Raw genomic sequence first — 15,806 nt, forward strand, 5'->3', positions numbered from 1 at the left:
GGAGATGACAGCAAACATACCTCCCTTAATATATCTACTAATCCGTTATTGCTAGACAGTATATCAGATTCATCCATACCATCAACATCAGGATCAAGTATTAACTCACCATCTTTCAACACAACATCATTCAGTACAGATATACCAATCATGACATCATCGCCTAAACCAGCCAAAACAAAACCAACCCCTAAGAAACAACTAAGACTGCTGAACATCAACTTCCAGAGTCTAAGAAAAAAGGGTAAACTTCTGGAGGCAATTATAGAGTCAACTGATCCGGACATAATAATAGGCACAGAAACATGGCTAGATCCAAACATTAAATCAAGTGAAATTTTTCCTGATTACCTTAAATATGATATTGAACGAAGGGATCGTCCCAAAGACCCACATGGGGGAGTTTTGATAGCAGCCAAACAAACATTACAACTAGGGAACATAACAAAAAGCGGTGAGATAGAACTATTAACTGGTACAATCGCCTAAGAAGGAAAAAAGAAAATGCTTATTGGTGCATTTTATCGCCCTCCAGATAAAACGGATGACACCTACCTTAATACAGTTAAAGAGGAAATAAGTACCATCAAATCAAAACATCAAAAAAAAACATCTTCTTGATTGGAGGTGACTTCAACCTACCAGATATAAATTGGCAAGAACAGACCATCACACATAGACAGTACCCCACAAGAACCAGTTAAGCTTTTTTAGACACCGTAGCTGATAATGGTTTAGAACAAATCGTAGATTTCCCAACATGTAAAGAAAACACCTTGGATTTAATACTTACCTCTCATCCATCATTCAAACTAAGATGTAAACCATTACCATCAATAGGAAACAGCGACCATGACATCGTCTTACTTGATATAGCATGTAAACCTTAAAAACCCAAACCAGTTAAAAGAAAGATATACCTGTGGAAAAAAGCAGATATATATAAGATAAAGGAAGATCTCGAAACATTCAAGACATCCTTTAAAAACACCTGCAACAGAACTGTAGAATCCATGTAGCAAAATTCAAATCAGAAATTCAAAAAACCATTGAGAAGCGAGTACCAACAAAAATGACTCAAGGTAGACACACCCACCCATGGATGAACACAGCAATAAGACGCAAAATCAACCAAAAACAAAAAGCGCACAAGAAAGCTAGGAAAACCAAAAAGAAAAGAGACCAAGACAGATACAAGAGACTACGACAAGAAGTACAATGGGAAATACGACAAGCCAATAAGAAATACATGGAAGAAGTCAGCTCCAACTACAAGGACAACTCCAAGAAATTCTGGTCCTATATTAAAAGCAAAGGTCAGGAATGGACAGGAGTAGCACCATTGAAGAACAAAATGGGATTCCTCCAAAGCGACAACAAAAGCAAAGCTAATATCCTTAACGATCAATTCCAGTCCGTATTTACAAAAGAGAACCTGAACAACTTCCCAAATAAAGGGAAAAGTCCATATACCACCATGGCTGACATACAAATCAATGTAAAAGGAGTTCATCAATTATTGAAGAACCTGAAACCACATAAGGCTACTGGACCAGATGCTATACCATCCTGTATACTAAAGACAGCAGCAGACCAACTTGCTCCAATTCTTACAGAACTGTACCAAGCATCCCTCAACACCGGAGAAGTCCCTCAAGATTGGAAAGATGCAAATGTAGTCCCACTCTTCAAAAAGGATGAAAGACACTTGGCATCAAATTACAGGCCTGTATCACTTACCTCCATTACATGCAAAGTCCTAGAACACATTGTACACAGCAGCGTAATGGACCATTTCGACAAATACAAAATTCTCACAAATGCACAGCATGGATTCCGCAAACGACGATCTTGCGAATCCCAACTCATCATCACCATTCATGATATTGCATCGAAATTAAAAGGTAACAGCCAGGTAGATATCATACTACTAGATTTTGCTAAAGCGTTTGATAAAGTGCCACACCATCGCCTACTACATAAACTTGAGTACTACGGAGTAAATCCTAAAGCAAACAGGTGGATAAGATCATTCCTACAAAACAGAATGCAAAGCGTTATTCTAGAAGGAGCTGTCTCTGAACAAGTACCAGTACTCTCTGGTGTTTCTCAAGGAACAGTCCTTGGACCCCTACTGTTCCTGGCCTACATAAACGACATGCCAGAAACAGCAACATCATCAGAGACCAAACTTTTTGCAGACGACAGCCTCCTCTATCGAACTATCAGTAACCAAGCAGAAAGTGACCTACTACAAAAAGATCTCACATCATTAGAGGATTGGGAAGATAAGTGGCAGATGAGCTTCAATGCAAAAAAATGCATTGTAATTAGAATATACAACCCAAGAACCGTCCTGTAATACCAACTAATTACAAATTACACGGACACACACTGGACACCGTTGAAGCTAGTAAATACCTGGGAGTTACTATCAGCAATAATCTAACCTGGGACAGACACATCGACAACATAGTGGGAAAAGGAAACAAAACACTAGGCTTCATACGACGTAACCTAAAAGATTGCACTAAACCGGTCAAAGCAGCAGCATATTCAACAATAGTAAGACCTTCAGTTGAGTATGCTAGCACAGTATGGGATCCTACGAAACAGGCTAAAATAAAAGCAATCGAGCAGGTACAGAAAAGAGCAGCTAGATTTGTTAACAACAACTACACAGACCGCACACCTGGCTGTGTAACAAAAATGGTAACATCTTTGAAATGGGAAAGCCTTGAAGACCGCAGGACACAATATAGGCTATGCATGCTATTCAAAATCCAATATGATCTGATAGACATAGATAGGCACCAATATCTAACGCCAAACGATAGCCGGACCAGAGGTAAAAACCGCTTCTTCCAAGAAAGGGCCACAACAGACGCCTTCGGACAATCATTTTTTCCAAGGACCATTAGAGACTGGAACCAACTGCCAACATCCGCAACATCAGCTGACACAGTTGATGGATTTAGAGCTGCCCTGAAGGCATGCTCTGTTAAAATTTAGACAGTAACATCCTGTAAATAGTTTTATTTGTATATATATAGAGAACGTTTTATCCTGTAAATAGCCAAGAGAAAACTTTCTGTGTTGTCCGACATTGCGTTAGTTTTCGCGGAACCTCATACATTCAAGATTTGAATTCGGTTCCTTACCTGGAAGAAGAAGAAGAAGAAAAGTGAATTGCCATTAATTATAAAACTATATTTAAAAAAAAAAAAATCCTGTATTTTTGTAAACATCAATAGATTTTCCCACTCCCGCTGATATAATTCATGCTCTGTTGCTGTAAACACCTCAATATTCGCGAAAGGCAGAAAAATTGCAGTTTCAAAACCTTTTTCTGCATTTTAAACTATGAGCGTACCTACGGCCCACGATCATATTTATACCAGACATTTCTTGGACATAAATGTTGATGCACAGGGGCGGATCCAGGAATTTATTAGGGGGTGGTCACCTTTTGAAATCTTAAATTAAAATTCATTTTTTTTATTGGTATCATGAAAATAGTTACAACTATAGAAGACAAAAGTTACACATTATTTATAAAATTGATTCCAATTTCATTTTTCTTGGATGCCTGCGTGCAAATATGTCAACTATATAACATCAAGTTCTAACTCTAAATTGTAATGCACGTGCATCAGTGCCAGTCCATTTAGTCGGTCCTGGCCCATTGTTGCACGTAAAAATGTTTTCAGTAACCCGAGCTCACTATTCGAACGCTCACATTCACAACTTGTTACACTCATTGCGCAAACAATTTTGAAAACAACACGCTCATGTAATACTCGAGAAACTTAAACCGTTTCTTGATTTTTATCACTCTGACTTGCCTAGTCCATTTGGAGTTTCTTCGGAAGTAGATAGGTGGTTGCATTTCTGGAAACATACCACAGATACATTGCCAAAGTCAGCTGCTGAAACCATTAAAAAAATGCAACAAACTTGATTATCCCAATATATATATGCAATTCTCAAAATTGTTTGCACAATGAATGTAACAAGTTGTGAATGTGACCGTTCGAACATTTAATGTTTATTTATGTGACTTTAAAACTTTAAAATTATTTTTGAATTTTGGCATCACAGTAAAAAAATATTATTGGTCGAGAAAAGTTATTATACAAACTTTAAAAATTTAGATAAACGTAATGTAAAAAAAGTATAAATTACCTGCTAAAAAAATCTAAGATTGAGGACTGTCTCTTCATTTTTACACCTTAACATCAAAGAAATCGACCAAGTAATTAGCGATTGTTGATTACATGTTCATTGTGTAAACATACCTGTCAAGGTACATGTATTTAGCCTTAAGGTAAGTAATGACAACTTTATGACTGGTGATTACGATAGACAAATTGATTTGATCGACGAATTTATTTTTCAAAATGTTCAAGGTGCAACATTTTTTGGTACATGGTGCACCATTTTTGCAAACCCAGGGGGGGGGGGGGGGGGGTCACCGGCACCGGATGACCACCCCCTGGATCCGCCTCTGATGCAGTTCAAATATTTTAGTGGGCCGTAGGTACGCTCATAGTTAAAAAAAAAAAAAAAAAATTAAAATGACAAATATCGTCGTAGTTTTCATTGAATCATCGAATTTTTTAAACGAACTGCGGACCGGAGATGATTTCCGGTATTCACTGGATCCGACGACATACTTATATTCGTGATTCGCGATAATAGCTACTTTCTTTTGGACGAACATTATACATATTTGAGACAGGAAAACAGATATTCCTGTATTTATTAATCATGAATTTAAAGTGACATTTTAGCAGACCGTCGAATTTTGACCCAAAATTAGACGGAACTGGGACAAACTTCAGAGAAAATTCTGGGAACGTAATTATAAATGAATATAGTTAGACTGATAACTGGGTCAAAAGCTGCCTATACGGATTTTGTTTCATTATGGACGAAATCGTCGCATCGGAATGTTTTAATCTTCGTTAGCACTTTTGTGAAAAGTGCTTTCTTTCACGTCCGCATTTCTATCAAGTATGGCATGCCAAGTTTACATTTTAAGGCAATCTTTTAATATAAATACAGATGGTGAATATAAATTACAGAACTGTGAATAACAACATACATTGTAATTCATATGACATAAGAAGACACCATGTGACAATTTTAATTATTTAATTGTGTAAGTGTAAATCCAACACTTTTATGATATAAATTATGCATCTTGAGTAATTTTTTGGTTATGGTGTTGAATTTATTTATTGGACTTATGATAAGTAATTGTACCCCGCTTTCTCGTTGTTCTTTTTCAACGACAACGCATGCTACCTCGTATTTCTTGTTTTCAAATTATTCTCTACATAACTTTCCGTTTTAAATATGCATGCATAAAGTATTTGTCACTGGATGGTCAGAAAATCGTTTATTTTTAATCAGATATTCACACGTCAAAGAAAATAAAATAAATATTGAACATTAAAGGAAAAAACTGCATCATAGTCAAAGATGTCTTGCTTTTTAATTTTGTACACTAGACATGTGTTTCGTAGCTTAAGGTGTTAACAGCAACAGAGCATGAATAATTTCAGCAGAAGTTGAAAAACTCATCAGTGACGGTTGAATAAAAAAATGTCAAAAGACCATAACAGTCTCCAAAATTCTGATTTTTTGTTTGCCAAATACAGCTAAGGTTTATTTATTCCTGAAAAGATTATCCGTAGTTTTTCAAACAATTGAAAGTTTTGTTAACAGTTAATTCATAAAATTACGAAAGCCTAATTAATAGGGTCACAATTTTTTTTATCTCGTAATTACGGGTAAATATCTCGTAATTACGAGAAAACTGTCGCGTAATTACACAATAATTATCTCGTAATTAAGCGATAATTCTCGCGTAATTACGAGATAATCATTGTTTTATCTCGTATTTACGAGATATACGAGATACTAATGACGTAGTTACGAGATAATTATGGCGTAATTACGAGAACATTATCGCGTAATTACGAGATAATTATCGCGTAATTACGAGATAATTATCGCGTAATTACGAGATAATTTCGCGTAATTACGAGAAACTATCGCGTATATACTTCAGAGGAAGCTGTTTTATCGCGTATTTACAAGATAATTATCGCGTAATCACGAGAAAACTATCGCGTCATTACGAGATCAGTAGTTTGTTATCTCTTTAGTACGAGATAAGTATCGCGTAATAACAGGGAAACTATCTCGTTATTACGAGATAAAAATGAAACCGTTGGTTTTCACGTTTGAATGGTTTTAAACTATTAATTTAGGTCCCTTTATAGCTTATAGTTCGGTGTGAGCCAATGATCCGTGTTGAAAGCCGTACATTGACCTATAATTGTTTACTTTTATAACTTGTTATTTGGATGTAGAGTTGTCTCATTGGCACTCACACCACATCTTCCTAAATCTATAAGAGGAGAAAGAAATGCATAAATAAAAGAGTAAAAAAAACAACCCAGTAATATTTACAAATGGTTAAAAACAGTTTAATTTGGATAGTCCATGTATTTCTCTGATTAGCAAATGGAGACCCAATGATATGATAATGTTTTGAAAATAATCACCACATTTTTCCTATGGTAAGTTCTGGACAAGCATATTTTACAACCGTAAACCAAAACTTTTAAATACGCATTTTTTTCGTGTTTTAGATTGTCAGTCGCAATCCATTGACGCACAGCATATGTCTTTCACACAGAAAAATCCAAAGATACCCTTTAAGAATGATAGAGATTTTAAATTGTATAAATTGTTATTTTCTGCTAGCTGCAACCATGCTGGCCCTAACAATTTCGTATCAACGCAAATTTATTTCTACTGTTTGAAAAATGATTGATTTGCTTTTTATATGCAATATTCGTTTGTTTTTTTGACAAAATAATATCTGATCAAATGAATAAATTAGTTTTTTTCATTTATTTCAATATTTTAACAAGTCATTTTAATACTGCAATTAAAGAGAAGGTATTATTGATTGAATGTCGATATTTGACCATCCAGTGGCACATACTTCATGAATATTTTTGACAAAAGGTGATATAAAATAAATATAAGTTTCTCCCTGCTCCCGCCCGCTCTTCTCTTTTCTCCCGCCTCTATTCTCCCTCCCTTTTCTCTCTCCATTACCTTTTCAGACATACATTTCATTAAAATCAATTAAACATTCAGGAAGAGTTTCGCTTAGAAGATTAGTAATGCCATATATTAAAGTAAAGAGTATCTCCCCTGTAACATTTAGAACTTTCTCGTGTAAATATTTCTTCAATATCCATCCAGTTGTTCAGGAGGAGATGCGCTTAACAGAAATACATTGATAGACAGATAGGGTGCAATATATATGCCTGCAACGTGATCAGACGCATACAAATTCCCATCTAGGATGGACATTTTAAAGTAACCTCCCATATTTTCGATTTTTGACAAATTTTAATCGGGAATAGTCCTGTCAAGGACTCGTGGATGTGTGACCCCAGCTTAACTCTGATGCACGCCGTTTCCCGATGATTTTTTTTTACTATAAACGCAGCATATAATGTGTAAAAATACGGGGAATTTTTGTGACACTTTCAGTGCAATTTCGCAAGAAACCAATTCGTTTTAAAATTGTTGCCGAAAAACGCTGCTAGCAAAAAATAAAAATAAAATTCTTTTGGAAAATAATACAGGATATAATTCATCGAAAATACATAGTACAAACAGTCGTTGAAAATCAGGCAGTAAATGATGTTTGGAATGGATTTAACAACGAAGAAGAATAAAATTGTCCTTGAACTTGGTTATTTTGGCGCACAACTTTCCCTGTATGTCCCAAGTGTAACAAGTTTTGGAATATTATTGGCATGATTGGTCTGTACAGAAAATATGGTTGCGGAAGCTTGTAAGAATAGATTGCCAATACTGTTAACATATAAGCGCAGTTTACACAGGACAGCAACATCAGAATGAGGAAAAAGTTAACAAAGGCCTGTCATTTTGGGATGTCAACACCTAATGCGCACCCGTTGGGACAAGCTAAAATTAGATCATTCAGACCCTGTTACATAATTTTTCTTTCAATTCCGTATTTTAAAAATTATTTCTTGAAATTTACAATCACACGATTCATTAAATAAAATCCAGTGGTCAAGAATAAAGGAATAATCGGAATTTTGATTAAGGTAAACCCAGAAAAGCGCTCCGAACGCCAAAAAAAATATGAAGAGATATGTTTGTTTGCCTATATTTCTTCAAATGCAGAAACAAACAGAAAACACTTACATTTAAATATCATTTTGGTACACGTTAATTTACACTTGGGTGTACAGGAATGGGTGTGTTTTGTTGTTGAGTTGGACTTGATGTACAGTTGAGATTTCCCAACTATATTCCACTATGAACTGCTTATTCAAAAATAAATGTTGTCACCAAATGCTTTGTAAAATAGAACACAATCATAAACGCTTATTATATATTTTGGTCCCTCGACAAAATGCCGCGAACATACTGTTTTACCCGTGTCCATTTGACCACCCGTCCCTCACGTAATCGGTATATAGGATGTAGCTTTGGGTTTATACAACTTATTTCGAAGTGCTACATTTTCTTTATGTCAACTTTAAAAATATATATATATACCAAAAGTGCGCATTTTCAGTCAATATTAAAAAGAAGATGTGGTACGATTGCCAATGAGACAACTATCAACAAAAGACCAAAATGACACAGACATTAACAACTATAGGTCACCGTACGGCCTTCAACAATGAGTAAAGCCCATACCGCATAGTCAGCTATAAAAGGCCCCGATAAGACAATGTGAAACAATTCAAACGAGAAAACTAACGGCCTTATTTATGTAAAAAAATGAACGAAAAACAAATATGTAACACATAAACAAACGACAATCACTGAATTACAGCCTGACTTGGGACAGGCACATACATAAATAATGTAGCGGGGTTAAACATGTTAGCGGGATCCCAACCCTCCCCCTAACCTGGGACAGTGGTATAACAGTACCTTTTATAAACAAGACTTTTTCAAATGACAGTTTGCTAAATTTGGTATTTTGAAAATATATAAAGACACGCAGAGCACATTGTCCGACTTCCTCCTTCTACAGTGTACAATTTCAAGGTGGACATTTTATAATGTACCGAGTGTTTTACTTATAGAGGATGCATGTATGTTCTCAGATTTTTTTATTGTATTTTTTTTCACGAATGACAGAATGTTGAACTTACATTTAATACAGTTTGCAAGGTTTGTCTGCAACTATGCACACTACCCAAACGTTTACATCATACAGAGAATATACTATATTAAAACATGTATTATTTATCTTTCACTTTTACAACTGACGGAATGTTTTTATTAGTAACCTTTTTTGGTGGCTGCATTAGAAATGCGTCTTTTAGACACAACAAATTGTATTGTATCGTCCTGAACATGCCTGAAATATTTGCCACTGGACATTTGCAACCTCAAATCAATCAATTCAAATTGTATTTGAAAATCACTATTCACTCAATAACATTTTGAAGTAGAATGTGCACCCTGTTAGTTGGAAATAAAACTAAATCAGTAAAATTAATAAGTAATGTCATCCTTTTTCTGCCAAATTGTATGCATATCGGTTTACTTTGAAGCAATTTATCTATTAAAAAAAACCAAGGATGGTGACATGTGTATCTATACATTCACGGGCTCACAAAAAAAACCTTGAAATTGTTAGTTTTTAGTCTTTCTCCATATGTAAGAGATCGTAATGAATTAGTGACGAGGTTCGGAATATTTTTTTCGTTAGTATGCCATTTTGGGGAATTTTCTGCAACTGTCATACAAGTGAAAGGTTTGACTAGCCATAAAACCAGGTCCAATCCACCATTTTCTACATAAGAAAATGCCTGTACCAATTCGTAATATAACAGTTGTTATTCATTTGTTTGATTTTGCAGTTATATTAAGGACTTTCCGTTTCAATATTTCCTTGGGGTCGTTTTTTTTTTTGTTTTTTTTTTACTTTTCATTAGCACTTTCTTGAATCTTTTGATTAACTCATTTATTAGATAATTGTTTTCTTGCTAAATTTTAATAATTTTAATATACATTTTTGTCTCCTTTTTACCCCTTTTCTCCTTTCTCCTTTCTCCCGCCCCCTCTGTCCCTTCTCTCCAATGCTCCCAATGCCCTGTCCAGGCCCTCATTAATATATAATATTATTCAATGAATTTCTAGTATATATCATCGTGGGCCGTAGGTACGCTCATAGTTTAATATACAGAAAAAGGTACATGTATGGAAAATGCCATTTTCTGACTTTTCGCGAATCTTGATGTACTTTTGAAACAGAGCTTAGTAATATCATTAAGAGTTCTCTGGTTATGGGAGTTGTCCTCCGGATAGCATTTTGTCCAGTGGATAGCTGGACAATCCTTAACCAGTTTTTGAACAACACAATTTAACCTCTGGATAGCAATCCACTGGATAAACATTTATCTAATGGACAAGCTTATCCAGCCTTTTGAACAACCGGGCCCTGGTTAAGGATTGTCCAGCTTACATAAATAAGGCCGTTAGTTTTCTCGTTTGAATTGTTTCACATTGTCTTATCGGGGCCTTTTATAGCTGACTATGCGGTATGGGCTTTACTCATTGTTGAAGGCCGTACGGTGACCTATAGTTGTTAATGTCTGTGTCATTTTGGTCTTTTGTTGATAGTTGTCTCATTGGCAATCATACCACATCTTCTTTTTAATATTGACTGAAAATGCGCACTTTTGGTATATATATATTTTTTTAAAGTTGACATAAAGAAAATGTAGCACTTCGAAATAAGTTGTATAAACCCAAAGCTACATCCTATATACCGATTACGTGAGGGACGGGTGGTCAAATGGACACGGGTAAAACAGTACGTTCGCGGCATTTTGTCGAGGGACCAAAATATATAATAAGCGTTTATGATTGTGTTCTATTTTACAAAGCATTTGGTGACAACATTTATTTTTGAATAAGCAGTTCATAGTGGAATATAGTTGGGAAATCTCAACTGTACATCAAGTCCAACTCAACAACAAAACACACCCATTCCTGTACACCCAAGTGTAAATTAACGTGTACCAAAATGTTATTTAAATGTAAGTGTTTTCTGTTTGTTTCTGCATTTGAAGAAATATAGGCAAACAAACATATCTCTTCATATTTTTTTGGCGTTCAGAGCGCTTTTCTGGGTTTACCTTAATCAAAATTCCGATTATTCCTTTATTCTTGACCACTGGATTTTATTTAATGAATCGTGTGATTGTAAATTTCAAGAAATAATTTTTAAAATACGGAATTGAAAGAAAAATTATGTAACAGGGTCTGAATGATCTAATTTTAGCTTGTCCCAACGGGTGCGCATTAGGTGTTGACATCCCAAAATGACAGGCCTTTGTTAACTTTTTCCTCATTCTGATGTTGCTGTCCTGTGTAAACTGCGCTTATATGTTAACAGTATTGGCAATCTATTCTTACAAGCTTCCGCAACCATATTTTCTGTACAGTCCAATCATGCCAATAATATTCCAAAACTTGTTACACTTGGGACATACAGGGAAAGTTGTGCGCCAAAATAACCAAGTTCAAGGACAATTTTATTCTTCTTCGTTGTTAATTCCATTCCAAACATCATTTACTGCCTGATTTTCAACGACTGTTTGTACTATGTATTTTCGATGAATTATATCCTGTATTATTTTCCAAAAGAATTTTATTTTTATTTTTTGCTAGCAGCGTTTTTCGGCAACAATTTTAAAACGAATTGGTTTCTTGCGAAATTGCACTGAAAGTGTCACAAAAATTCCCCGTATTTTTACACATTATATGCTGCGTTTATAGTAAAAAAAAATCATCGGGAAACGGCGTGCATCAGAGTTAAGCTGGGGTCACACATCCACGAGTCCTTGACAGGACTATTCCCGATTAAAATTTGTCAAAAATCGAAAATATGGGAGGTTACTTTAAAATGTCCATCCTAGATGGGAATGTGTATGCGTCTGATTACGTTGCAGGGATATATATTGCACCCTATCTGTCTATCAATGTATTTCTGTTAAGCGCATCTCCTCCTGAACAACTGGATGGATATTGAAGAAATATTTACACGAGAAAGTTCTAAATGTTACAGGGGAGATACTCTTTACTTTAATATATGGCATTACTAATCTTCTAAGCGAAACTCTTCCTGAATGTTTAATTGATTTTAATGAAATGTATGTCTGAAAAGGTAATGGAGAGAGAAAAGGGAGGGAGAATAGAGGCGGGAGAAAAGAGAAGAGCGGGCGGGAGCAGGGAGAAACTTATATTTATTTTATATCACCTTTTGTCAAAAATATTCATGAAGTATGTGCCACTGGATGGTCAAATATCGACATTCAATCAATAATACCTTCTCTTTAATTGCAGTATTAAAATGACTTGTTAAAATATTGAAATAAATGAAAAAAACTAATTTATTCATTTGATCAGATATTATTTTGTCAAAAAAACAAACGAATATTGCATATAAAAAGCAAATCAATCATTTTTCAAACAGTAGAAATAAATTTGCGTTGATACGAAATTGTTAGGGCCAGCATGGTTGCAGCTAGCAGAAAATAACAATTTATACAATTTAAAATCTCTATCATTCTTAAAGGGTATCTTTGGATTTTTCTGTGTGAAAGACATATGCTGTGCGTCAATGGATTGCGACTGACAATCTAAAACACGAAAAAAATGCGTATTTAAAAGTTTTGGTTTACGGTTGTAAAATATGCTTGTCCAGAACTTACCATAGGAAAAATGTGGTGATTATTTTCAAAACATTATCATATCATTGGGTCTCCATTTGCTAATCAGAGAAATACATGGACTATCCAAATTAAACTGTTTTTAACCATTTGTAAATATTACTGGGTTGTTTTTTTTACTCTTTTATTTATGCATTTCTTTCTCCTCTTATAGATTTAGGAAGATGTGGTGTGAGTGCCAATGAGACAACTCTACATCCAAATAACAAGTTATAAAAGTAAACAATTATAGGTCAATGTACGGCTTTCAACACGGATCATTGGCTCACACCGAACTATAAGCTATAAAGGGACCTAAATTAATAGTTTAAAACCATTCAAACGTGAAAACCAACGGTTTCATTTTTATCTCGTAATAACGAGATAGTTTCCCTGTTATTACGCGATACTTATCTCGTACTAAAGAGATAACAAACTACTGATCTCGTAATGACGCGATAGTTTTCTCGTGATTACGCGATAATTATCTTGTAAATACGCGATAAACCAGCTTCCTCTGAAGTATATACGCGATAGTTTCTCGTAATTACGCGAAATTATCTCGTAATTACGCGATAATTATCTCGTAATTACGCGATAATTATCTCGTAATTACGCGATAATGTTCTCGTAATTACGCCATAATTATCTCGTAACTACGTCATTAGTATCTCGTATATCTCGTAAATACGAGATAAAACAATGATTATCTCGTAATTACGCGAGAATTATCGCTTAATTACGAGATAATTATTGTGTAATTACGCGACAGTTTTCTCGTAATTACGAGATATTTACCCGTAATTACGAGATAAAAAAAATTGTGACCCTATTAATTAGGCTTTCGTAATTTTATGAATTAACTGTTAACAAAACTTTGAATTGTTTGAAAAACTACGGATAATCTTTTCAGGAATAAATAAACCTTAGCTGTATTTGGCAAACAAAAAATCAGAATTTTGGAGACTGTTATGGTCTTTTGACATTTTTTTATTCAACCGTCACTGATGAGTTTTTCAACTTCTGCTGAAATTATTCATGCTCTGTTGCTGTTAACACCTTAAGCTACGAAACACATGTCTAGTGTACAAAATTAAAAAGCAAGACATCTTTGACTATGATGCAGTTTTTTCCTTTAATGTTCAATATTTATTTTATTTTCTTTGACGTGTGAATATCTGATTAAAAATAAACGATTTTCTGACCATCCAGTGACAAATACTTTATGCATGCATATTTAAAACGGAAAGTTATGTAGAGAATAATTTGAAAACAAGAAATACGAGGTAGCATGCGTTGTCGTTGAAAAAGAACAACGAGAAAGCGGGGTACAAAAAAGTGCGCATTTTCAGTCAATATTAAAAAGAAGATGTGGTATGATTGCCAATGAGACAACTATCAACAAAAGACCAAAATGACACAGACATTAACAACTATAGGTCACCGTACGGCCTTCAACAATGAGTAAAGCCCATACCGCATCCTTTTGAACAACCGGGCCCTGGTTAAGGATTGTCCAGCTTACATAAATAAGGCCGTTAGTTTTCTCGTTTGAATTGTTTCACATTGTCTTATCGGGGCCTTTTATACTGGATAAGCTTGTCCATTGGATAAATGTTTATCCAGTGGATTGCTATCCAGAGGTTAAATTGTGTTGTTCAAAAACTGGTTAAGGATTGTCCAGCTATCCACTGGACAAAATGCTATCCGGAGGACAACTCCCATAACCAGAGAACTCTTAATGATATTACTAAGCTCTGTTTCAAAAGTACATCAAGATTCGCGAAAAGTCAGAAAATGGCATTTTCCATACATGTACCTTTTTCTGTATATTAAACTATGAGCGTACCTACGGCCCACGATGATATATACTAGAAATTCATTGAATAATATTATATATTAATGAGGGCCTGGACAGGGCATTGGGAGCATTGGAGAGAAGGGACAGAGGGGGCGGGAGAAAGGAGAAAGGAGAAAAGGGGTAAAAAGGAGACAAAAATGTATATTAAAATTATTAAAATTTAGCAAGAAAACAATTATCTAATAAATGAGTTAATCAAAAGATTCAAGAAAGTGCTAATGAAAAGTAAAAAAAAAAAAAAAAAAAAAACGACCCCAAGGAAATATTGAAACGGAAAGTCCTTAATATAACTGCAAAATCAAACAAATGAATAACAACTGTTATATTACGAATTGGTACAGGCATTTTCTTATGTAGAAAATGGTGGATTGGACCTGGTTTTATGGCTAGTCAAACCTTTCACTTGTATGACAGTTGCAGAAAATTCCCCAAAATGGCATACTAACGAAAAAAATATTCCGAACCTCGTCACTAATTCATTACGATCTCTTACATATGGAGAAAGACTAAAAACTAACAATTTCAAGGTTTTTTTTGTGAGCCCGTGAATGTATAGATACACATGTCACCATCCTTGGTTTTTTTTAATAGATAAATTGCTTCAAAGTAAACCGATATGCATACAATTTGGCAGAAAAAGGATGACATTACTTATTAATTTTACTGATTTAGTTTTATTTCCAACTAACAGGGTGCACATTCTACTTCAAAATGTTATTGAGTGAATAGTGATTTTCAAATACAATTTGAATTGATTGATTTGAGGTTGCAAATGTCCAGTGGCAAATATTTCAGGCATGTTCAGGACGATACAATACAATTTGTTGTGTCTAAAAGACGCATTTCTAATGCAGCCACCAAAAAAGGTTACTAATAAAAACATTCCGTCAGTTGTAAAAGTGAAAGATAAATAATACATGTTTTAATATAGTATATTCTCTGTATGATGTAAACGTTTGGGTAGTGTGCATAGTTGCAGACAAACCTTGCAAACTGTATTAAATGTAAGTTCAACATTCTGTCATTCGTGAAAAAAAATACAATAAAAAAATCTGAGAACATACATGCATCCTCTATAAGTAAAACACTCGGTACATTATAAAATGTCCACCTTGAAATTGTACACTGTAGAAGGAGGA

Source organism: Mytilus edulis, chromosome 5, assembly GCF_963676685.1.
Source record: "Mytilus edulis chromosome 5, xbMytEdul2.2, whole genome shotgun sequence".
Taxonomy (NCBI): Eukaryota; Metazoa; Mollusca; class Bivalvia; order Mytilida; family Mytilidae; genus Mytilus; species Mytilus edulis.